At 39.7% G+C, this 24,418-nt stretch overlaps 1 protein-coding gene across 5 annotated transcripts in view; it reads left to right on the plus strand.

Moving 5' to 3' along the window:
• Positions 1 to 24,418, plus strand: part of ZRANB1 (zinc finger RANBP2-type containing 1) — a 75,230-nt gene that overhangs the window by 2,066 nt on the left and 48,746 nt on the right. Inside the window, exons 1-2 of one of the 5 annotated variants that reach the window (XM_086378393.1) lie at positions 15,907 to 16,028; positions 17,347 to 17,422. The exons of 3 other annotated variants lie outside the window; for them this stretch is intronic. The gene's annotated coding sequence lies outside the window, so the exon portion shown is untranslated. Of the gene's footprint in view, positions 1 to 15,906; positions 16,029 to 17,346; positions 17,423 to 24,418 lie in introns of those variants that run through there. One more of the 5 variants, XM_086378392.1, reaches the window with a different exon arrangement.

The raw sequence follows: 24,418 nt of genomic DNA on the forward strand, positions 1-24,418 counted from the left end.
TAAAATCTGAGGCTTAGCATAGGTTTGGAACTCATGACCCAGGTGTAGGATATTTGCTGTAAATTGCCTCCTGTGTGTAATTGATACAGTGAGAGCTGTTGAGTATGCTTTTGTGCTTAGCTTGCTTTTATAATAGGTGGAAACTTTAAACAAATGGGGATTGCAAAAGTAGACCTCTGTAGCTTTTTGTTTAACTTGGGTCAGTGTCAGTATTTGTGCACTGCTGCTCACTTCCCTCCTTCCCCCCAAAGAAGCTCTTGTACCTGGACTTTGAATATGTTTTTCTCCTGGTGATGTGTTTCACCTGGAGTATTTGTGCTTTACTAATGCTTTGAGTAAATAATATCTTGCACATGTTAACATTCACCTTCTCACATCACAACATAAAAACTTCCAGACACTCCCTGTTACATGCAAAGTAAAGTTTTAACTCCTCGGCGTGGTTTTCAGGTTTCTCTATAATCTGGCCCTGATCCATTCTTCAGTCTTAACTCTCATTTCTTCCCTTTGTGAATCTTGTAGTTCCAGCCAAACTAACTTGTTTGTTGTTCCTTTGAAGTCCCTCTTGGCCTTTCTTTGTGCTTTTCTTTCTGTTTGAAACCCTCTTCTTCTTGTGTTCATAGATATTCCCTTTATTCTGGCCTTGAGAAGCCTTCTTGACTACTTCAACCCCAAGAGGTCTATTCTCACCTCCGCAGTGTGAGACTGTTTTCCTCATCTTTTTTTTTTTTCCTCCTCCTCACAGTATGCTGGCCTGGATTTCGATTTATCTTTTTATTTTACTTCCTAACTAGATTTTTAAGATCTTTGAGGACTGGGTATGAACCCTAAGCCCTACATCTGTGCACCATATATTACGCTCTGAAAATATGGATACATGGTCTGACAAAGTGTTTTTGGTTTTAGAGATGTTCTAGAATATGAAGTTTGTACTTCTCTAAGTATTGGAGTTGCTGGAACTTTGATATATGAGACAAAATACTGGAAACTGTTGGTTCAGTCGTATCTGACTCTTTGCGACCCCATGGACTGCAGCATGCCAGGGAAATCTGGCGTGCTGCAGTCCATTGGAAACTATGACAATCTCTAAAAAATTTTTTTTGCCAGTATGTTTGTATCTAAGTGGCTCAGTGGTTTTTTTTTTTTTTTAAAAATCTGCCTGCCAAGCAGGAGATGCAGGTTCGATCCCTGAGTTGGGACAATCCCCTGGAGAAGGAAATGGCAGCCCATGTCAGTATTCTTGCTTGGAGAATCCCATGGACAGAGGAGCCTGGTGGCAGGCTACAATCCATGGGGTCACACAAAGTTGGACACGGTGTAGAGACTAAGCAACATTATCAGCATAATTCTTTCTATAGAGGATGCTTAACATTTTGATAATGATCATTGTGTTATTCAAATAAAAGTAAGTACTACAGGTCCGTGGTTTATTTCATCTTTGAGTCTGGGTCGGTTACTTGGGTTTGAATTTGGCACCAGTGACATTAAGGGTTGGTCGTTTCATATTTGTATTGTTGTTGATGTTTAGTTGTAAGTCGTGTCCGACTTTTTGTGACCCCAGGGACTGTGGCCTCCCAGGACCCTCTGTCCATGAGATTTCCCAGGCAAGAATACTGGAGTGGATTGCTGTTTCCTTCTCCAGAGGATCTTCCCGATCCAGGGATTGAACCTGTGTCAGCTGCACTGCAGGCAGATTCTTCACCACTGAGCCACCAGGGAAGTGTACAGGTAGCATTTAGCATCCTGGGAGGGGAAGTTCATCTGTCATCTGTTTGCATCTTTAACCTCAGTTGTTGGCTGCATGTGTCACTGGTCATGAGGCAGGTGAGGCTCAGGAGAATGTGATTCACTGCTGCCTGTCAACTGTTGGAAGAAAAACACAAACAAACTGGTCCATAGTAGTTTTGTTTACCAAGGATAATACGTGTAATTATGCGGTACACGGGTGGTTGCTGATGCAGTTGGAAAATAGGTGTGTATGTTCCTGTTGTGTTGTATGTGTGAGTGGGAGGCCTGACGGTTTGTGGATACAGAGTCTCCTAGCAGTAAATCATCTTGATTTATCCATTGCATCTATATGGAAACTTGTGCTCTTCCTCCAGTTCATCAAAATACCTTTTTCCCCCTTAAAATTGATTGGTTTTTAGAAACTAGTTTACATAAAAACTTTTTTTAAGCTTCGGAAACCTTTTTAGCATAATTGAAGCTAACATTAGTCTGTTAACTTTGCAGAAACACTAAACATTTTTACTTAGGCTACTTGCATTTGTAAAAGGGACTTTCATAGAATTACATCAGTAATTTCACCACTTGAGAAATCAGGATCAGTAAGCATTCTTTGCTGTCTGGTATTTTGGTTTGACAGGAGTCATTAGTTTGGATTTTAAAATGGAGGTTGGTTAGGTAAATGGAACATAAAATTAATAATTTTTCAGGTGCCTAATGAACTTTTTAGTAATGAAAACAAACACTGATTTCCTTTATTTTTATAGTTAATTTATTGAGGGCAGACTGCCCCACTCCCTCTCAAGCAACACAACGGAATTTTGGTTTTTTATTTTGTATTGTTTGGCAAGTCAGATTTTTATGTGGATTGAATTTACATAAGTAAAAACTATTCAAATGGATAAAAGCATTGTTGAAAATCAGTTGCACATCTCCAGGTGTTTCTTAATTTTAAGGAATATCAGCTTAGGGTATTCCCTGGTGGGCCAGAGGTTAAGACTTAGCTTTCCAGTGCGTGGGGTCCAGGATCGATCCCTAGTCAGGGAGCTAAGATCCTACATGCCTAGTGGCAAAAAAACGAAAACATAAAACAGGCAGTGTTGTAACAAATTCAATAAAGATGTCAACAATGGTCCAAATTTAAAAATATTAAACAGCTTAAATAAACTTAGTTCATATAACTAAGTTTAGTTCATATAATGTAAAATTCACCCTTTTAAAGTATTCATTTCATTAGTTTTTAGTGTATTCACAAAGTTATATAACCATCACCACTATTCAGAACATCTCTCACCCTCCAAAGAGACCCTGTACTTATTTGCAGTCATCTCCCTTTGCCCCAGTTCCTGGCAACTGGAAATCTACTTTCTATGTGGATTTGCCTGTTCTATGTAAATTGGTTGTTGTTCAGTCACTCAGTCATGTCCGACTCTTTGGAACCCCATGGACTGCAGCATGCCAGGTTTCCTTGTCAAAGAGTTTGCTCAAACTCATGTGCATTGAGTCGATGATGCCATCTGACCATCTCATCCACTCTTGTCCCCTTCTCTTCTTACCCTCAGTCTTTCCCAGCATCAGTCTTTCGCAACCAGTCGGTTGTATCAGGTGGCCGAAGTATTGGAATATCAGCATCAGTCCTTCCTTCCAGTGAATATTCAGGGTTGATTTCCTTTAGGATTGACTCATTTGATCTCCTTGATGTCCTCTCAAGAGTCTTCTCCAGCACCACAGTTTGAAAGCATCAATCTTTGGTGCTCAGCCGTTTTATGGGCCAACTTTCACATCATAAATGACTACTGGAAAAATCATAGCTTTGACTATACGGACCTTTGTCTGCAAAGTGATGTCTCTGATTTTTAATACGTTGTCTAGGTTTGTCATGGCTTTTCTTCCAAGGAGCAAGGGTCTTCTACTTTGGTGGCTGAAGTCACTATCTGCAGTGATTTTAGAGCCCGAGAAAATAAAAGTCTGTTACTGTTTTCCATTTTCTGCCCATTTATTTGCCATGAAGGAATCATACAATATGGTCGTCCCTCAGTATCCATGGGGGATTTGTTCCAGGATCCCCCTCGGATTTCAAAATCCAGGGGTACCCAGTTCCTTTATATGAAATAACCAAATATTTAAGGTTTGCTTAGATCCATAGGTTTATGCACATCCTTCTATACACTTTAAGTCATCTCTAGATTACTTATAAAGCTTAATACAATGCTATGTAAGTAGTTGTCAGTGTGTGTAAATTTCAAGTTTTGCTTTTTGGAACTTTCTGGGTATGACTTTCTGCGTCTGGCTTTGTTCACTTAGCTTGATGTTTTAATGTTTATCCATGTTGTAGCATATATTAGTACTTCATTCTTTTTATGGCTGCATAATGAATATTCCGTATATGGGTGTATATCACATTTTGTTCATATTTTTCTGTTCTTTGAGGGACATTTAGTTTTTTTCTGTGTTTTGGCTTTTATGAAATATGCTGCTATGAACATTGTGTACAAGCTTTTGTGGGGACGTAAGTTTTCATTTTTCTTGGGTATATACCTAGGATTGGAATTGCTGGGTTATATGGTGTCTCAGTGCTTAACCTTTGAGGGATTTTGTGACTGTTCTCTTCCAGCAGTGTATTATGAGGATTCCATTTCTCTACATGCTCATTAACACTTGTTGTCTTTTTTATTATAGCCATCTGAGTAAAGTGGTGTCTCCTAGTTTTTACTTGCATTTCTCTAATGGCTGATGGTATTGAGTATGTTTTCACGTGCTTATTGGTCATTCGTGTAGCTTTAGAGAAATGTTTATTACAGTCCTTTGCCCATTTTTCAATTGGATTATTTGTCTTTTTATTGTTGGATTGTGAGAGTTCTTTATATATTCTGGGTAGAAGTCAGATGATTTGCAAGTGGTTTGCAAATACTTTCTCGTATTCCATAGGTTATCTCTTTACTTTTCTCTGCGTTCTTTGAAGTACAAAGATTTTAATTTTGATGTCCAGTTTATCTATTTTCTTTTGTCTTTTATGCTTTTGGTGTTATCTCTTATGCCATTGTCTAATCCAAGGTCAAGAAGATTTGCATTTCTTCTACAGATTTTACAGTTTTTGCTCTTACATTTAGCTCTTTGATAATTTTGAGTTTTGTATGTAGTATGAGATAGAGATCCAACTTTACTCTTTTTGCAGATGGCTGCCTAGTAGTCCCAGCATCATTTGCTGAAATTCAGTTAGCTTTAGTAACATAATTATTCTCAACTAAAATTGATTATTGCAAGACAGCATTCCCTGGGTGTCTGAAGAAATTATCCTGACGTTGCAGATGGAGAAATGGAGTTCTACTGGGTTGCAGCAGTATCCTTGTGATTGGAATTCTGAGGGCAAGACATTTCTGTAACTTTTAACAAGTCACTTCTAAATCCTTTTCTGATTGGGGTGGGTAATTAACTTCATTTTTTGGTATTTAATGATGCTAAAGTTTGTTTTTAAATGTGGGAATGATAACAATTTGCAGAACTTTTGACTAATCTTTGTTTGAAATACTATCCTTTGATATCAGTAGAATAGTGAATTGCTTTTTGTTGACTAAATGATCAGTGAGCGGCTGTTTTATAGCAAGCTCTGTTTATAGAGACATAAAAATGAGGTTTTTTTTTTTTTTTTTTTTTTTTTTACAGTTGATCATTCGAAACAAACCTTAATCCACTAAACAAAGTACTGTGAAGTGGTAAAGAAATGACTAATTTAGCACAAAATTATGGTTGGATCAAGAAGGGTTGTACAGGAGTGGAAACAGTTAAGCTAGGCTTTGAAGGTTTCTAGGTGTGTGTGTGTGTATGTATATATATATACACATCTGTACACACACACACAAGCGGGATGGGAGAACATTGTTTGCAGAAGCAACCATATATAGTGAAGGGGTGGAGACGTGACAATTACATGTCACATATAAGGGCCAGCAGAGGGTATAGTGTGGCTTAAGCATGTGGTTGAGGTTGGAGTGTCGATCCTAACACCTGGATGTGAGTGCCTTACTCTTCTCCAGTCCCTACTCCTCATTTTCCCTTAGAGCTAGTATTGTCGAGGAGCTAGAAAAGAGAAAGGAGAAATGATCCTCTCCAGTGTGGATCGTCTTTACAGGTAGGAAGAAGGAAGGGTTGCCTCTGTGTGGGGAGGGGATATGATGAGGCTATTTGTTGTATTAAGTTTAAAATCTGTATTTACATTCTAGTATATAGAGAGAGCAAACAAGGAAAAAACAGAAGCAAACAACCAAATACCCAAACGAAACCCAGGTGGTGATAAGCGCTCTGCCAGCAATGTAATGAAAGTAGGATAATGTGGTGGAGAATGACATCAATGTGGTGAGGGGAGATTTTTGAGGAGGTAATATTTAAATCTAGTTTTTGATGACAAGAGCTGGCCGTGTGAAAATCTAGGGGGAGAGAATTCTAGGCAGAGGAGATTGCTCCTGGAAAACTCTCACGGCGAGCCTGAGCTTGCTTGTAAAAGGAACAGAATGAAATCCGCTTTTATGTAAAGATTTGCAAGAAAGACTGGGGAAATTTTAATTTTATTCTGAGTGAGTAGGGTTTAAGACCTGTGTGGAGCTTGGTTTAGGCTTCTAAGAGATGCATCTGGCTTCTATGCAAGGATGGTGGCTAGACTAGAAGCAACGATTAGTGGGGAGGTTATGTAGTACTCCATGTGAGAGTTGGTGGTGGCTTGGAGGAGGGGCATGATAGAGTAATCTGGAGAAAAACTCAGATTTGGGGACTTGTTTTGGAGGTAGTGCCAATGCCTCGTGGTAGCCAGACACACTGACTATACAGTCAGTCCATCTTATAGTCTAATAGCCACATTTCATTCTGGGAAAATGTTTTTGTAACTCTGGAAGGCTGTGGTGTATTAGTTGGGAAAAATAGAAGTCAGAATTTGGGCTTTACTTCCTGAAGTTTGGGCAAGTTCCTGAACCGTAGGCAAGTTCATATTACCTTTCCTGAAGCCACAGATTTATTGTCATTAAAATGAAGATACTTGTACCTCAGAGGGATTCTGTACCCGAGGGTTTGGAAAGTACCCAAGGGTTCTAAAGATGAAGTGAAATAATACAAATGTTCTGTGATCTGAAGCTTCATATGAAATCGAAGGTGTGTTATTTCAAACTGACATTTGTTCATATTATTTATAGGATGTAGATCTTGAGATTATTGGTACTAGCCCCCAAGCAACAGTTAGAACTGGACATGGAACAACAGACTGGTTCCAAATAGGAAAAGGAGTACATCAAGGCTGTATATTGTCACCCTGCTTATTTAACTTATATGCAGAGTACATCATGAGAAACGCTGGGCTGGATGAAGCACAAGCTGGAATCAAGATTTCCGGGAGAAATATCAATAACCTCAGATATGCAGATGACACCACCCTTATGGCAGAAAGTGAAGAGGAACTAAAGAGCCTCTTGATGAAAGTGAAGGTGGAGAGTGAAAAAGTTGGCTTAAAGCACAACATTCAGAAAATGAAGATTATGGCATCTGGTCCCATCACTTCATGGGAAATAGATGGGGAAACAGTGTCAGACTTTATTTTGGGGGGCTCCAAAATCACTGCGGATGGTGACTGCAGCCATGAAATTAAAAGACGCTTACTCCTTGGAAGGAAAGTTATGACCAATCTAGATAGCATATTGAAAAGCAGAGACATTACTTTGCCGACAAAGGTTTGTCTAGTCAAGGCTATGGTTTTTCCTGTGGTCATGTACGGATGTGAGAGTTGGACTGTGAAGAAGGCTGAGAGCGGAAGAATTGATGCTTTTGAACTGTGGTGTTGGAGAAGACTTTTGAGAGTCCCTTGAACTGCAAGGAGATCCAACCAGTCCATTCTAAAGGAGATCAGCCCTGGGTGTTCTTTGGAAGGAATGATGCTAAAGCTGAAACTCCAGTACTTTGGCCACCTCGTGTGAAGAGTTGACTCATTGGAAAAGACTCTGATGCTGGAAGGGATTGGGGGCAGGAGGAGAAGGGGACGGCAGAGGATGAGATGGCTGGATGGCATCACTGACTCGATGGACGTGAGTCTGGATGAACTCCGGGAGTTGATGATGGACAGGGAGGCCTGGCGTGCTGCAATTCATGGGGTCGAAAAGAGTCAGACACGGCTGAGCGACTGAACTGAACTGAAAGACAGATAAGGCATCATAATTTTTTCAGGTGAAGAGCCTTGGATCTCAAGGATTTGGCAAAATCCCCGAGTCAGTAACAGGTGGAGAGGGACATGAACGCACATCTAAGAAATGCAGTGCATTCTTCTCTATATGAAATATCGAGAGATGAAACTCATCTTCCCAAAGTAAAGTACAGTACATTTTCCCTTAATAATGCTTTGGTGAAAGGCAGTAAATCACTGAAGGAAAATACTGTAGAATATTCTTTACGCACACATGTGTTTGTGTTTGTAAGGATCTTTTATGTTCTTTTTAAGACTTTTAACTTTAGTGGGGTGTTGACATTTTTAAAGTTGCTGAATAACAACACCAGATTTTTCTTTTTTGAACCGAGTACTTTGATGGAGATGTGAAGTATTAAAGTAGGAAGACAAGTTAAAATAATAAAATATTTGAGAGAAGTAATGAACTAAGACTTGGTGGTAGCGGTAGAAAGAACCTACAGTTCTTGAGAAATATTTGGAATGTAGGAGGCCACATTTGCTCTCATACAGAAGGACTGTGGTGTGCCTGTTACGTGGACTCCCAGGTGGCACGGTGGTGAAGACCCCGCTTGCCAGTGCAGGAGACAAGAGATGCAGGTTTGCTCCTGGATCAGGAAGACCCCCTGGAGGAGAAAATGGTAACCCACTCCAGTATTCTTGCCTGGAAAATCCCATGGACAGAGGAGCCTGGTGGGCTACAGTCCACGGGGTCACAAAGAGTAGGACACGACTGAGCACGCACGCGCATGGATATATATAAATACAAATATGTTTTCCCACCAGAACTGTCTGAAAGTAAATTGCAGTCTTGATATCCTTTAATCTCTAAATACTTCAGTGTGTATTTTATTAAAAAAAAAAGGGAGGGGGCTTTCTCCTATGTAACCACAATAGAGGTATCAAAGTCAGGAAATTAACAATGTGATTAATTCTTAAGAATAAGATTCTATAAATCTTACTTAAATTTTGCCAGTTCTTTTAATGTTCTTTATAAACACAAAAGAAAATCTGAGATCATGTGTTTGTTTTTTATAAGCTCCTTTAATTGGAACAATAAAGTCCTTGTTTTTCATGATAAGTTTTTGAAGAATATAGGATTAGTAATTTTGTAGTAGGGCTTCCCAAGTGGCACTAGTGGTAAAGAACCCACCTGCCAATGCAGGAGACATAAGAGCTGCGGATATTTGATCCCTGGGTCAGGAAGATACCCTGGAGAAGGGCACGGTAATCCACTCCAGTGTCCTTGCCTGGAGAATCCTGTGGACAGAGGAGCTTGACGGACTATAGTCCATAGGGTCACAAAGAATTGGACATGACTGAAGTGACTTAGCACACTCATGCAATTTTGTAGAAAGTCGCTTAATACGGCATTTCTGATGTTTTCTCATGATTGTAGTCAGAGGATGTACTTTTTGGCAAGAATACCACACAGTTTTGTTCTTAGAACAATATAACAAAAGGCAAATGATATTTTTCCTGGTGTGGTTAACTTTGATTATTTAGTTAAGGTGTCTGCTGGCTTGGTGACATAACCAGTTATGATTTTGGGGAAATACTTAGAGACTATTTAAATATACTGTTAATACTCAAATTTTCATCTACTAGTTTTAATGTTCACTCGTGACCCATTTTTTTTAATTCTAGTGGGAAGATTGCCAAATGGTGAATTTTTAATCCAGTTAGTTCTTTTGTATTTCTTTGATTTCTGTTGTAAGGAAGAACTTTTCTTCTCCATTATTTATTTGTTAGTTTGGAGACCTAACGGAGTTTTCTTTTAGTCCGTACTTCAAAAATCTTTTCCTATTTTTATGTGGGTGCTTGAGTTGATTCACATTTAGCTAGTGGGAGCCCTTCATGTTAATTTCAGTGTCTTTTTAAAATTTAAAATGTTGGGTGTGAACATATTTCAGATTTCATTTTTCATTTATTTTTTTTGGCACTTCTGTTTATTCATTTATCTTTGGCTGCGCTGGGTCTTGGGTGCTCTGTGAGGGCTGCTTTTGGGTTGCGGTGTGCCGGCGTCTCATTGTGCTGCTTCCCTTGCTGTGGATGGGTCTTTAGGGCTAGTGGACTCAGAGTGGTGGCGCATGGGCTTAGTTGCTCTGAGGCATGTGCGCTCTTCCCAGACTCGGGATCGCACCTGTGTCTCCTGCATTGCAAGGTGGACTCTTTAACCACAGGACCACCAGGGGAACCCAGATTTTATTTTTTAGAGCAGTTTTACTAATAAGTTCACACCAAAAGTTACGTAGTTTTAAAGACTTCCTGTCGTTCTGAGGACTTTTTTTTTTTTTTAAGAAAATATTTCCTGGATATTAGTGACTAAAAACATTGTTAAGTAGATTTTTAAAAGTGTTTATTTTTTAGAGCAGTTTAGGTTCACTACAGAATTTAGCAGAAAATAAAGTTTTTATACTCCTCACGCTACACATGCATAACCTCTTTTACTGTCAGCATCCTGCACCTGAGTGGTGCATTTGTTATGTTGATGAGTCTACTATGATGCATATTTACCAGAGTACATAGCTTACATTAAGGTTCATTTTTGGTGTATACATTTTATGGGTTTTGACAAATGTATAATGACATGTATCCACCATTATAATGTCATACAGAATAGTTTCATTGCCCTAAAAATCCTCTGTGTTCTGTCTGTTCATCCCTCCCTCTCACCAACCCCTGATCTTTTTTTTTTAATCTCCATAGTTTTGCCTTTTTCAGAATGTTATGTACTTGGAATCAAACCATTATAGCCATTTCAGACTGGCTTCTTTCACTTAGTAATATGCCTTTACGGTTCCTCTGTGTCTTTTCATGGCTTGTTAGTTCATTTTTCTTTAGTACTGTTTTCTTGTCTGGATGTACTACAGTTTATCCATTCACCTTCTTCACTTTGGTTGATTGCAAGTTTTGGCAGTTATGAATAAAGCTGCTATAAACATCCATGTGCAGGGTTTTGTATGGACCTATAATTTCAACTCCTTGGAGTAAATTCCAAGATGCACAATTGCTTGGTCATATGGTAAGAGAGCCCGCTCAATGGAAAAAGACCCTGATGCTGGGAAAGACTGAGGGCAGAAGAAGAAGGGGGTGACAAAGGACGAGATGATAAGATGGCATCATCACCTCAGTGGACATGAGTTTGAGCAAACTCTGGGAGATAGTGAAGGACAGGGGAGCATGGCTTGCTGTAGTCCATGGGGTTGCAAAAAGTTGGACATGTGACTTAGCAACTGAATAACAACAACGTGGCAAGAATAGGGGTTTCCCTGGTGGCTCAGTGGCAAATAACCCGTGTGCCAATGCAGAAAATGTGGGTTCACTCCCTGAGTCGGGAAGGTCCTCTGGAGAAGGATATGGCAACCCACTCCAGTATTCTTCCCTGGGAAATCCCATAGACAGAGCAATCTATTGGGTCACAAAGAGTCAGACACAACTTAGTGACTAAACAACGAGGAAACACTGGTGGTGGTTTAGTCGCTAAGTTGTGTCTGACCCTTGGGGCCCCATGGACTGTAGCCCACCAGCCTCATCTGTCCATGGGGTTTTCCAGGCAAAAATACTGGAGTGGGTTGACATTTCCTTCTCCAGGGGATCTTCCCAACCCAGGGATTGAACCCCCATCTCCTGCAATGGAGGTGGATTCTTTACCGACTGAGTTACAAGGGAAGAAATTGCCAGACTCTTCCCACCTTGGTTGTATCACTTTGCATTCCAGTCAGCAATGGATGAGAGTTCTTGTTGATCTGTATCCTTTTTAGCATTTGTTATTAGTGTTCTGGATTTTGGTCATTCTAAGAGCTGTGTGGTCATATCTCATTGCAGTCTTAATTTGCAGTTCTCTGCTGCTGCTAAGTCGCTTGTTGTGTCCGACTCTGTGCGACCCCATACTGATGAGGTATAATGTTGAATATTTTTTCTTATGCTTGTTTGTCATCTGTATATCTTCTTTGATGAAGTGTCTGTTCAGGTCTTTTCCCTTGTTTTAATTAGAGTGTTTTATTATTATTGCGTTTCAAGAGCTCTTTATAGTTTAGATAACAGTCTTTATCAGATATTTTTTTCCTATTTTTTGGCTTATCTTGTCATTTTCTTGACCATGTCTTCTGTAGAACAGAAATTTTCAATGTTAATAAATCCAGTTTATCAAGTATATCTTTCATGAATTGTGTCTTTGGGTTTTATCTGAAAAGTCATTGGCATAGTCAAGTTTATCTAGATTTCCTTTCATATTATCTTCTGGGAATTTTATAGCTCTGCATTTAGTGAAGAGGATCTACGAGCCTCATGATGAAGGTGAAAGGAGAGTGAAAAAGCTGGCTTAAAACTCAACATTCAAAAAACTAAGATCATGGCATCTGGTCCTGTCACTTCATGGCAAATAGATGGGGATAATGTGGAAAGTGTCAGATTTCATTTTCTTGGGCTCCAAAATCACTGCAGATGGTGACTGCAGCCTCGAAATTAAAAGACCCTTGCTCCTTGAAAGAATAGCTATGACAAACCTAAGCGGTATATTAAAAAGCAGAGACATCACTTTGCCGACAAAAGGTCTATATAGTCAAAGCTATGGTTTTTCCAGTAGTCATGTATGGTTGTGAGAGTTGGACTATAAAGAAGGCTTAGCCCCGAAGAATTGATGCTTTCTAACTGTGGTGTTGAAGAAGACCCTTCAAAGTCCCTTTTGTACATCAAGGAGATCAAACCAGTCCATCCTAAAGGAAGTCAACCCTGAATATTCATGGGATGCACTGGTGCTGAAGCACCAGTACTTTGGCCCTCTGATAGGAGGAGCTGACTCATTGGAAAAGACCCTGATGCTGGGAAAGATTGAAGGCAGGAGGAGAAGGGGACAACAGAGGATGAGATGGTGGAATGGCATCACTGTCTCAGAGGACATGAGTTTGAGCAAACTCCAGGAGATACTGAACGACAGGGAAGCCTGGCATGCTGCATGGTTCATGGGGTTGCAAAGAGTCAGACACGACCGAGCAACTGAACAACAACAACAATTTAACGTTTGGTCTGTGATCCATTTTGAGGAAATTTTTGTGAGGGGTGTAAGGTCTGTGAGCCATTTTTGTTTTTGCATGTGGTTGTCCAGTGGTTTCAGCACAATTTTTTGAAAGGATTTTTTCTCCATTGTATTGCCTTTCCTTATTCAAGTCAAATATCAGTTGACTCTGTATGTGTGGATCAATTTCTGGGCTCTGTTCCATTTCATTGACCTGTTCTTTCACCGGTACCAGTGTTTTGATTACTGTAACTGTATGAAAGTGAAAGTCGCTCGGTCCTGTCCGACTCTTTGTGACCCCATGGACTGCAGCCTGCCAGGCTCCTCTGTCCATGGAATTATCTAGGCAAGAATAATGGGGTGGGTTGCTATTCCCTTCTCCAGGGGATCTTCCCAATCCAGACATCAAACCCAGGTCTCTTGCATTGCAGACGGATTCTTTACCATCTGAAACACCAGGGAAGCCCACTGTAACTGTATAGTAAGTCAAGAAGTCAGAATACTAAGTTCTCTGACTTTAATCCATTTTTGGGGGTGCTAATATAAATGGTGATGTGTTTTAAATTTCAAATTCCATTTGTTTATTGCTGGTACATAGGAAAGCAGTTGACTTACTTAACCTTTATCCTGCAATCCTGTTATAGTCCTGTAGTAGCTGTAGTTTTGTTGATTCTTTTTTGGATTTTCTTCGTAGACAATCCTGTCATCTGTGAATATGAACAGTTTTATTTCTTATTTCCCAATCTGTATCCTTTTTCTTTTCTTTTCTTATTTTACAGTACTCGCAGGAATTTCCAGTTTGACATTGAAACGGAGTGGTGAGAGGGGATGACCTTGCCCTAATATGGGTATTAGCTGAAAAGTGTCTAGTTTTTCACCATCAAGTGTAAAGTTGATGTGCAGATTTATTGTACATGCTCTTTATTGCATTGAGAAGATTCCCCTGAAATCTGCTGTTTTTTTTTTTTTAAATCATGTTGGATTTTGTCAAATACTTTTTCTTCATGTATGTATGTGGTCATGTGATTTTTTTTTTTCCTTTAGCCTGTTGATAGAATGTGTTATGTGTATTGATTTTTGAACATTGAACTAAGCTTGCATATCTGGAATAAACCCCATTTAGTTCTGATGTAGAATTCTTTTTATACATTGTTGGATTTGATTTGTTTCTATTTTGTTGAGAGTTTTTGCCTGGGTTCCTAAGAAATGTTGAAAAGATGGATTTTTGTCACTCCAATTTAAGTCTGTCTTGGTTTTCTGAAGTGTGATACTCATCTGCAAGTTTAGTGTGAGAGAAGCTGGTTCATATTGTGATATGTTTTCTCTCTCTAATGAACCATACCTGTGAGTTGTAAAAAGAAGAGAAGTTTTTCAAATGTTTTAGCATTGCATCTCAAACACATGCTCAGATGTTTTACTACTATTTTCAGCAATCATAAAATTCTTTAAAATTGCTAGTAAAATTACTCATTTTCTCTGTAGACTAGTAAACAGTTTGTAGAGTATCACAGGACCCTGGACCAAGTTTTGAGTAACAGTCTTAACAATACACAACATACTGCCTCTTGATCCTTTTCTCGTCTTAACAATCTAGTCTTAGAATTAAAGGCTTGATTCTTAGTCTGCAATAGCATTTGTTACCTTCTTGATAGATTTTAAAACTTTTCATTGTGAAAAATTTCAAACAAATAGACATACAGAGAGACTGGGAGAATGAATTCTCATGTAAATCCATCACCCAGTTAGCAACACATGTCCAGTCTTGTTTCATTTATATTCTTCTTGCTTCTCCCCAGTGGATTTAAAGCAAATTCAAGACATAATACTGTAAATAACTCAGCATGTGTCTCTTAAGAGAGAAGTACTCTTTTAGAAACATAGATACCATACTGTTAATCACACCTTAAAATTTTAATAACTTCTTAATATCAGTTCCATGTTTAATTTTTAGCACATATTTAAGTTTTAATATGGGCTCCTTTGGTGGCGCAGATGGTAAAGAATTCGCCTGCAATGCGGGAGACTTGGGTTCAATCCCTGAGTTGGGAAGATCCCCTGGAGGAAGGCATGGCAACCCACTCCAGTATTCTTGCCTGGAGAATCCCTAGGACAGAGGAGCCTGGCACGCTGCAGTCCATGGGGTTGTGAAGAGTCAGACATGACTGAGCAACTAAGTACAAGTTTTAATATACACAAACCCATAGGAATTTACTGATTGGATCTCCATGGAATCAGTTTGAGTCTCTATCTCCTACGATCCTATAAACTGCTAGTTACATCTCAAAACTCAGTTGCATTCAGGTTTGATGCATTATTTGGCACAAATAATTCATTGGTGGTATTATATATGAATTTATTGATATAACTTTGTTTTAGAAATAGGATTTTGATACTGTTTAGGTATATTAAGTGATCATTAACTTAATATTAAGTGCATATTTTAAAATTTGGGCTTGACTGTTGGAGTTTGTCACAGATGGAGCAGGGAAAAGTTAAAAAGTGTATATTTGCAAAATGAATAAAGTGAATCTTTTTAAAGACTTGATCCCTGGGTTGGGAAGATCTCCTGGAGAAGTAAATGGCAACCCACACCAGTATTCTTCCCTGGAGAATCCCATGGACAGAGCACCCTGGTGAGCTACAGCCCATGGAGTCACAGAGTTGTACACGACTGAGCACACAGTATACCATTAAAGAGCATTGAGTAGAGTTCCCTGTGCTGTACAGTAGTGGGTCCTTAGTAGCTATCTATTTTATATATAGTAGCGTGCGTATGTCTATCCCAGGCTCCCAATTTATCTGCCCCCCCCTAAAGTGAGTCTTTGGAGAAGGCAATGGCACCCCACTCCAGTACTCTTGCCTGGGAAATCCCATGGACGGAGGAGCCTGGTAGGCTGCAGTCCTTGGTGTTGCTAAGAGTCGGGGACGACTGAGCGAGTTCATTTTCACTTTTCACTTTCATGCATTGGAGAAGGAAATGGCAACCCACTCCAGTATTCTTGCCTGGAGAATCCCAGGGACAGAGGAACCTAGTGGCCTGCCGTCTGTGGGGTCGCACAGAGTCGGACACGACTGAGGTGACTTAGCAAAGTGAGTCTTTACATAGAAGAGTGTGAGACTCTGCGAGTTAGGGTTTTTACAAACTCTGCTATATTTATTTGTTTTTGGCTGTGCTGGGTTTTCACTGCTGCATGGGGGCTTTCTCTCGTTGCAGACAGCAAGGGCTACTCTCTGATTGTGGTGCATGGGCTCTAAGGCGTGAGGGCTTCAGTATTTGTGGCACAGGGGCCCATTGGCTGTGACTCATGGGCTCTAGAACCTGGACTCAGTAGTTGAGGCGTATGGGCTTAGTTGCTCCATGGCATGTGGAATTTTCCTGGATTAGGGGTTGAACCCATGTCCCTTGCGTTGGCAGGCAGATTCTTATCCACTGTGCCACCAAGGGAGTCCTTGGAGATCATCTTAACTCATTTTTTCACAGATGAGAAAACTGAGGCTCTTAGCAATAAAAATGATTTATTTACTGTCTCACAGTCTTTGCTCTAATACAAGGCCATGGATAAGTAGTGAAATTCACACATGCCTGTCATTTGGGGAGACTTTGCCCTTTTTCAGTTGTCTCAATGAAAATGGAAGGTTTTCTGTTGATGTACTTTTAATTAATATACTTTCATTTCTTCAGTAGTTTGGATAAGTGTATTGGTTTAAGAGAAGTCAAGCTGACTTTTATATTTTCGTCTCCAGGGATTGCCTCCAGAATAAAAAATACTTAAAAAGCATTTTATAGTCAAAAGCCGTGATGTATATATGAGGTTGTTTTTTTTCTTTTCCCCATTCAATTTTACATGGAAAACTTAGTGTTATCATGTTTTTAGAAATAACTTTTTAGGTCCTTCTTACTTAACTTTTTAGCCATTTTGCAGTAGTTCTCAATCTAGATAAGCTTTGGGAAGAGTCTGTGTAACTTAAAAAGCTAATAAAATTTGACCAAGTGTGTGTTTTCAAGTTTAGTTTGCTTGTTTAGAGATTGTTATTAGTTATCTAGGAAAGACTGTTTAGTGAGTCACTCAGTACTGTTTATTAGTTGTCCAAATTCTGGATAATGGGAATAAGTGACTATGGGCTGCAGTATAAACGTATTTTTATTACCTTGTCTGTTTAGTACAGACTTTGGAGCCAGAATGCCCAAGTTCAAATCCTGGCTTTGCCACACAGCAGTTTTGTCACTTCAGGAAAGTTATTCAACTTTTCTTTTCCTGTTTCCAGTCTTTAAAATTGGAGATTATGAAACAGGTACCACTATTAATATAGAGTTCTGAGGATTAGATTAGTTAATAATATATTCAGTACTTAGAACATTATCTGGCATATAGTAAATGCTTACGTGTTAGCTATTTTCTTTTCTCAGTTGGACAAGGCTGACCCTGGCAAAATTGTGAAATAGACAAAGTTGGCCTGTACACTCATTCATCTCTCATAGTTGGGTAAGCAGTCCTTTCTCAAGCTGCTGCTGTCTTTGGCATTCCTTCCTAGGTTGTCCTTTGCTAAACTTCTGTGTGCTTGTTCTCCCTGCCTAAGCGATGAAAACGCAACTCACAAAATCCCCACCCTATTTTCCTGTTATTCATTATAGTAATTGTGAGAAAAGTAATCTGATTGGATGACTTCACACTATTAATAAATAAAATTTGTGAATAACTTCTTTGTAATAGCTCTGAGTTGGTTTTGCCCTGGAATATTTCATTCATTTGCTTCTGCCTGCTTTTCAACTTTTATATCAGAACTCAATGATTATTTTAAAAATTTCTACTCTTTCTTTCTCTGTCACACAGAAAAGATAGTGTTTGGTTAAAAAGATGGCCTTTAGTTGGGCTGGGTTTGGTCGTGACTTTTGGTTCCTATCCGGGCTTCCCTGGTAGCTCAGACGGTAAAGAAATCTACCCACAATGTGGGAAACCCAGGCTCAATCCCTGGGTCAGGAGGATCCCCTGGAGAAGGAAATGGCAATCCACTCCAGTATTCTTGCCTGGAGACCCCCATGGATATTGTTTGCTTCCTGCGGATATTGTTAATTGGGACTAATCTGTTCAGTGTGAACAGAGGATGGATAAGATGATAAAAACCAAATTCTGAGTGAAGTAACATGTTCATAGCTTTTGCAACATACAGTTGTTTTACTGTATTTTAAATGCTGGCTTGACGTGCACTCTTAAAATAATCTCCCCACTTCTGTGTGCATTTAAGAAAAGCCGTAGTCATCTTTTATCTAGTTACATTGCAGGTGTCCTGAGCAGAAGGACAATGTTTTATCTCATAGATACATCTTTGCACATTTCTGAGTGTGTAGTAGACCTCCTGTAACTAGTCCTAGGTTGTTAAATTAGTTTTGTTTATAAGGACTGTAATTTGCGGTGCATAATTGACCAGTGATGTGTCTGAAACTGTGTATAAGAAGCATGCTCAGATGGGTTCTGCAGTGGCTCAAGATCAATCTGTGTGTCCATCTGTTATTGTATTTATTACTCCTCCTGTCTTTTTTGTTACTGTCTGAAAACTGAAGAGTACAGAGGAAGTTGGTGAAATTACAGATAAAGCCCTAGTATGTAAATAGATAGAATTTCTCCTGAAATGACTGGGATTCAGATTTTAAAAAGGAGCCTTACTATTGTTTGAGATTTGACATACTGTAAATTAACCTTGTGTTTATGTATCAGTGGGGTACTAGTTACCTGGTGGTTTAAGAGAAACCATTAACATTGTAGCTTTTGTTAATTTTCCTAATTAACACAGTGTTGACTTACTGAAATGTAAACTTTATATTCTTTGTTATATTTTAAGGACTTAGGTTTGTTAGAATGAAGTTACGTGTACTGGTTGTACTTGTAACTGCCAGTAAGGCCAAAGTCACCATGACGGTGTTAATTATTATTATTTTTAACTATGGCTGTCTGGGGAGGCCTTACAAATAGCTGTGAAAAGAAGAGAAGCGAAAAACAAAAGAGAAAAGGAAAGATATAAGCATCTGAATGCAGAGTTCCAAAGAATAGCAAGAAGAGATAAGAAAGCCTTCTTCAGTGATCAATGCAAAGATATAGAGGAAAACAACAGAATGGGAAAGACTAGAGATCTCTTCAAGAAAATTAGAGCTACCAAGGGAACATTTCATGCAAAGATGGGCTCGATAAAGGACAGAAATGGTATGGACCTAACAGAAGCAGAAGATATTAAGAAGAGATGGCAAGAATACACAGAAGAACTGTACAAAAAAGATCTTCACGACCCAGATAATCACGATGGTGTGATCACTCACCTAGAGCCAGACATCCTGGAATGTGAAGTCAAGTGGGCCTTAGAAAGCATCACTACGAACAAAGGTAGTGGAGGTGATGAAATTCCAGTTGAGCTATTTCAAATCCTGAAAGATGATGCTGTGAAAGTACTGCACTCAATATGCCAGCAAACTTGGGAAACTCAGCAGTGGCCACAGGACTGGAAAAGGTCAGTTTTCATTCCATCCCAAAGAAAGGCAATGCCAAAGAATGCTCAAACTACCGCATGATTGCACTCATCTCACACGCTAGTAAAGTAATGCTCAAAATTCTCCAAGCCAGGCTTCAGCAATATGTGAACCGTGAACTTCCTGATGTTCAAGCTGGTTTTAGAAAAGGCAGAGGAACCAGAGATCACATTGCCAACATCTGCTGGATCATGGAAAAAACAAGAGAGTTCCAGAAAAATATCTATTTCTGCTTTATTGACTATGCCAAAGCCTTTGACCGTGTGGATCACAATCAACTGTGGAAAATTCTGAAAGAGATGGGAATACCAGACCACCTAATCTGCCTCTTGAGAAATTTGTATGCAGGTCAGGAAGCAACAGTTAGAACTGGACATGGAACAACAGACTGGTTCCAAATAGGAAGAGGAGTACATCAAGACTGTATATTGTCACCCTGCTTATTTAACTTATATGCAGAGTACATCATGAGAAACGCTGGACTGGAAGAAGCACAAGCTGGAATCAAGATTGCCGGGAGAAATACTGATAACCTCAGATATGCAGATGACACCACCCTTATGGCAGAAAGTGAAGGTGGAGAGTGAAAAGGTTGGCTTAAAGCTCAACATTCAGAAAATGAAGATCATGGCATCCAGTCCCATCACTTCATGGGAAATAGATGGGGAAACAGTGGAAACAGTGTCAGACTTTGTTTTTTTGGGCTCCAAAATCACTGCAGATGGTGACTGTAGTCATGAAATTAAAAGACGCTTACTCCTTGGAAGGAAAGTTACGACCAACCTAGATAACATATTCAAAAGCAGGGACATTACTTTGCCAACAAAGGTTCGTCTAGTCAAGGCTATGGTTTTTCCTGTGGTCATGTATGGATATGAGAGTTGGACTGTGAAGAAGGCTGAGAGCCGAAGAATTGATGCTTTTTAAGTGTGGTGTTGGAGAAGACTCTTGAGAGTCCCTTGGACTGCAAGAAGATCCAACCAGTCCATTCTGAAGGAGATCAGCCCTGTGATTTCTTTGGAAGGAAAGATGCTAAAGCTGAAACTCCAGTACTTTGGCCACCTCATGTGAAGAGTTGACTCATTGGAAAAGACTCTGATGCTGGGAGGGATTGGGGGCAGAAGGAGAAGGGGACGACAGAGGATGAAATGGCTGGATGGCATCACTGACTCGATGGACGTGAGTCTGGATGAACTCCGGGAGTTGGTGATGGACAGGGAGGCCTGGCGTGCTGCACTTCATGGGGTCGCAAAGAGTCGGACACAAATGAGCAACTGAACTGAACTGAACTATTATTTTAACCAAAGTAATTTTGTCCAACTTATCCACACATTGCTTGGAAGGGATCTTCTTAGCGAATGTGTTTAGTATGCAGATGAGATAGGTAACAGTGATCTCTGAAGGAGGTGAAGGTCAGCGTATTTTTGGGGTCTTACTGATTCTTAATCATTTATACATGATTTCACACAGATTTAGGACTTTCAGAGGATGTTTAATGACTGCAAAAGTCTGTGCACTTGTGTCCTTGCCACCTCAGGACTTGAATATTTAACCAGCTCATGTGTGCCTTTGGCTTGGTACCTAATTGTTAGTGCTAGGCACTGTCTACTGAGGTCTTGATACAGGAGTGGATCCCATCCTCTAGAATCTCTCCTATTTTTCCTGAAATTGCTCAAAAGCTCCTCTCCTTTCTCTGTTTAGGTCGCTCAACATGGTCTCCTCTCTGGATTTTTCTAAACGTGGGACTGGTCCCCATTCCATGCCATTAGAATCTCTGAGCCAAAGTTCTTGACAGCTTGGCTCTGCTGTGCTCACTCAGTCCTGTCTGACTCTTGGCAACCCCGTGGACTGTACCCTGCCGGGCTCCTCTGTCTATGGGGTTTTCCAGGCAAGAGTACTGGAGCAGGTTGCCATTTCCTACTCCATGGGATCTTCCTGACCCAAGGATGGAACCGAAGTCCCAGGCGTCTCCTGCATTGGCAGGTGGATTCTTTACTACTGGTGCACCTGGGAAGCTCTGATTGAAAACCGAGTGTAGGAAATGATATGGCACAGTGTTCCACAAATCAGTGTTTCAGAAACTAGAGCCAAGAAGACATACAGTAGGTGCCAAATGTGGATGGAAGTGTTGTGGTTGCTTGGAGTGTATATACTTGAAATGATTTGAAAAACTTTATGAGAGAGATGAGATTTGAACTGAGCTTTAAAGGATGGGTAGGATTTGCTAGAACTGAGTGTGTGTGTCTGTCGTGCTTGTTTTTCTCAGGTAATGTCTTCATGTGTATATTGTGGAGGGCTGGTAGTACATAGTGGGTCTCGGGTGTGTGCTGTGTTTGTGTGTTGGGAAGGAGCTGAGAGTTTGTGCTGTTAAAGAAGAGTTTCAGAACGAGGGCCTTGTTATTAGGATTATTTTGCTAACGGTGAGCTGGATGGATTTAGAAAGGGAAGGCGCTTAGGAGGCTATTAGAGTAGTTCTGACCTGAACTGAAAAAGGGTTGATGGCTGCTGAAATGGAAAGAAAACTGATTGTACAGAAACCACTGGAAAGAATCTATGGGGTGAAGGCAGAATTCAAGATGAGTCTGAGTTACTGTGCTGGGTCCAGTAGTATTAGTGGTGTCCTTAATGGAAACTGGAGAGAGAAGTCAGGCTGGGGTTTGTTGTAGGCGGACGATAAGAGGTTTAGTGTGGAATGCGACAAGCTGTTGGAGTCCGGCAATGAGGTGAGATTTGTGGACAGACGGTCCACCATATCATGAAGCTTTAGGATCTTGCTCAAGACCAGTTGTTTTTTCTGTTGACTGTTATGAGGAAGACAGTGATGTAGAAAGATGCTGAGGGGAAAAGAGGAAATGACTGTGTGGAATTTGGAGCTCAGAAGTTAAACATAGTACTTTTTTAAAATATAAATTTTGCCATTCAGAATTAACTTGTGCTAATACTTTAATAGAACCTGAAAATTCAACATGCTTGGAGTATCCTTCTAGTTTTAGCTTTCATCTTTATTCCCCTAAAATGCTTTCTGAGCATTTGTAAATCTGCACAGGTTTATGTTAATTAACACCTACATTAACAATTTACATTAAAAATTAATATTTGTATTACTAAATATAGGCTTACTAATAAAGCTAATATAAAACTTATATCTTAGACCTTCCTTTGGATAACTGGTTGTCATTTGACACTAACTGGCAGTTAAGTTTCTGTCAGTTTATTTCTCAAGGAGTTTGTATTTGGTGAGGACCATTTCACTTCTCTAGTTCTCCTTGAGAGAGTTTTAGTAGGTAGTTGGGGCAATTTGTAGTGTATTTACAATTTTGAGTAATTGACCTCAAAATAGATATGTTTCTTCGTAGTGTTTAGTAATGCTTCACAAGTATGGTCTGCTGCTGCTAAGTCGCTTCAGTCGTGTCCGACTCTGTGCGACCCCATAGACGGCAGCCCACCAGGCTCTCCTATCCCTGGGTTTCTCCAGGCAAGAACATTGGAGTGGGTTGCCATTTCCTTCTCCAATGCATGAAAGTGAAAAGTGAAAGTGAAGTTGCTCAGTTGTATCCGACTCTAAGCGACCCCATGGACTGCAGCGCACCAGGCTCCTCCATCCATGGGATTTTCCAGGCAAGAGTACTTGTCTAATTCACTGCTAAGCATGACAGTATAAAAAATGTTTAGTTAGGAGCCCCTCCCTTTTGCTAGCCACTGACTCATGCATGATAATACTGAGTTTTATTAGTGTTTGAACTTGGAAGTATATCAAAAACAGTTGTGAATTTAATACTAGAAAATTGTTAATATACTTGGAGACATTATTCAGTCTGCAGGTAGGGTTTGATGTATAGATTTGTGGACTCTTTGGTCCACAAGATGGGAACTGCTGGTATTGCATTTCAACCAAGGAATATTTAAGAATAGTAGTTGTATCTCATGCCCCTTGAAGGGGCACTTATTGTATAGATTTTATTGTTACTTTGTGTACCAGTTAGCTGAAGTATGATTCACTGGATAGAATTTGGAAAGCTGTGTTTTATGCAAAAGTAGGCTTGTAAATTGGGTATTTGAATACGTGTTTACTTGAAAGATATTTAATAATGGTTTTATTTCAGTGTGCAGTATTAACTCTTAGAGCTGGTTGCTGTTAAAAATAATACCATGTTCTTTTTGGGATGTTTTGATTTTGGTAGAAAAAGTGTACTCAGTATTAATGTTGTCTCAGTAATGCAAAATCACGTAGTTGAACTGATGTTATTTTTACTCATCCATTCCATTTACTGTCACCACAGGTGCAGATGATGTTCTCAGATAATTCTCTCCAGGATTTTAACTTTGTAAAAAAGTTTTGTAGTATTAAATTCACAACCGCTTTTAATTATATACTTCCAAGTTCAAATACTAATAAAACTATGAGTATTATGATGCATGGGTCAGTGGTTAGCGAAAGGGAGGGGCTTATAAGTAAACATTTTTTATACTGTCATGTTTAATAGTGAACTAGACCATACTTGTGAAGCATTACTGAACACTACAGAAGAAATATATCTATTTTGAGGTCAATTACTCAAAATTGTAAATACACTACAAATTCCCCTGTAGTTAAAACTGAATTTTAACTTTCAGTTATGAAGAAACTATTCCTACAGCATCTCAACAGAGTGTATACATATGTATCATTGTCTAATATAATGCACTTACCTCAGAATTCTTTTTCTTTTTTTTAACTTGAGCTTGGTTTTGGTATTCCTTAGTTAGCTGAATTTTGGGGAGGGGTAGGCTATGTACCGGGCTTCCTTGGTGGCTCACAAGGTAAAGAATCTGCCTGTGGTGCGAGAGACCTGGGTTCGATCCCTGGGTTGGGAAGATCCCCTGGAGGAGGGCATGGCAACCCACTCCAGTGTTCTTGCATGGAGAGTCCCATGGACAGAGGAGCCTGGCGGGCTTCAGTCCATGAGGTCACACAGAGTTGGAC

This window comes from Bos grunniens, chromosome 26 (genome assembly GCF_055505025.1).
Source record: "Bos grunniens cultivar Pamir isolate PY7600 chromosome 26, Bosgru_T2T1.0, whole genome shotgun sequence".
Lineage (NCBI taxonomy): Eukaryota > Metazoa > Chordata > Mammalia > Artiodactyla > Bovidae > Bos > Bos grunniens.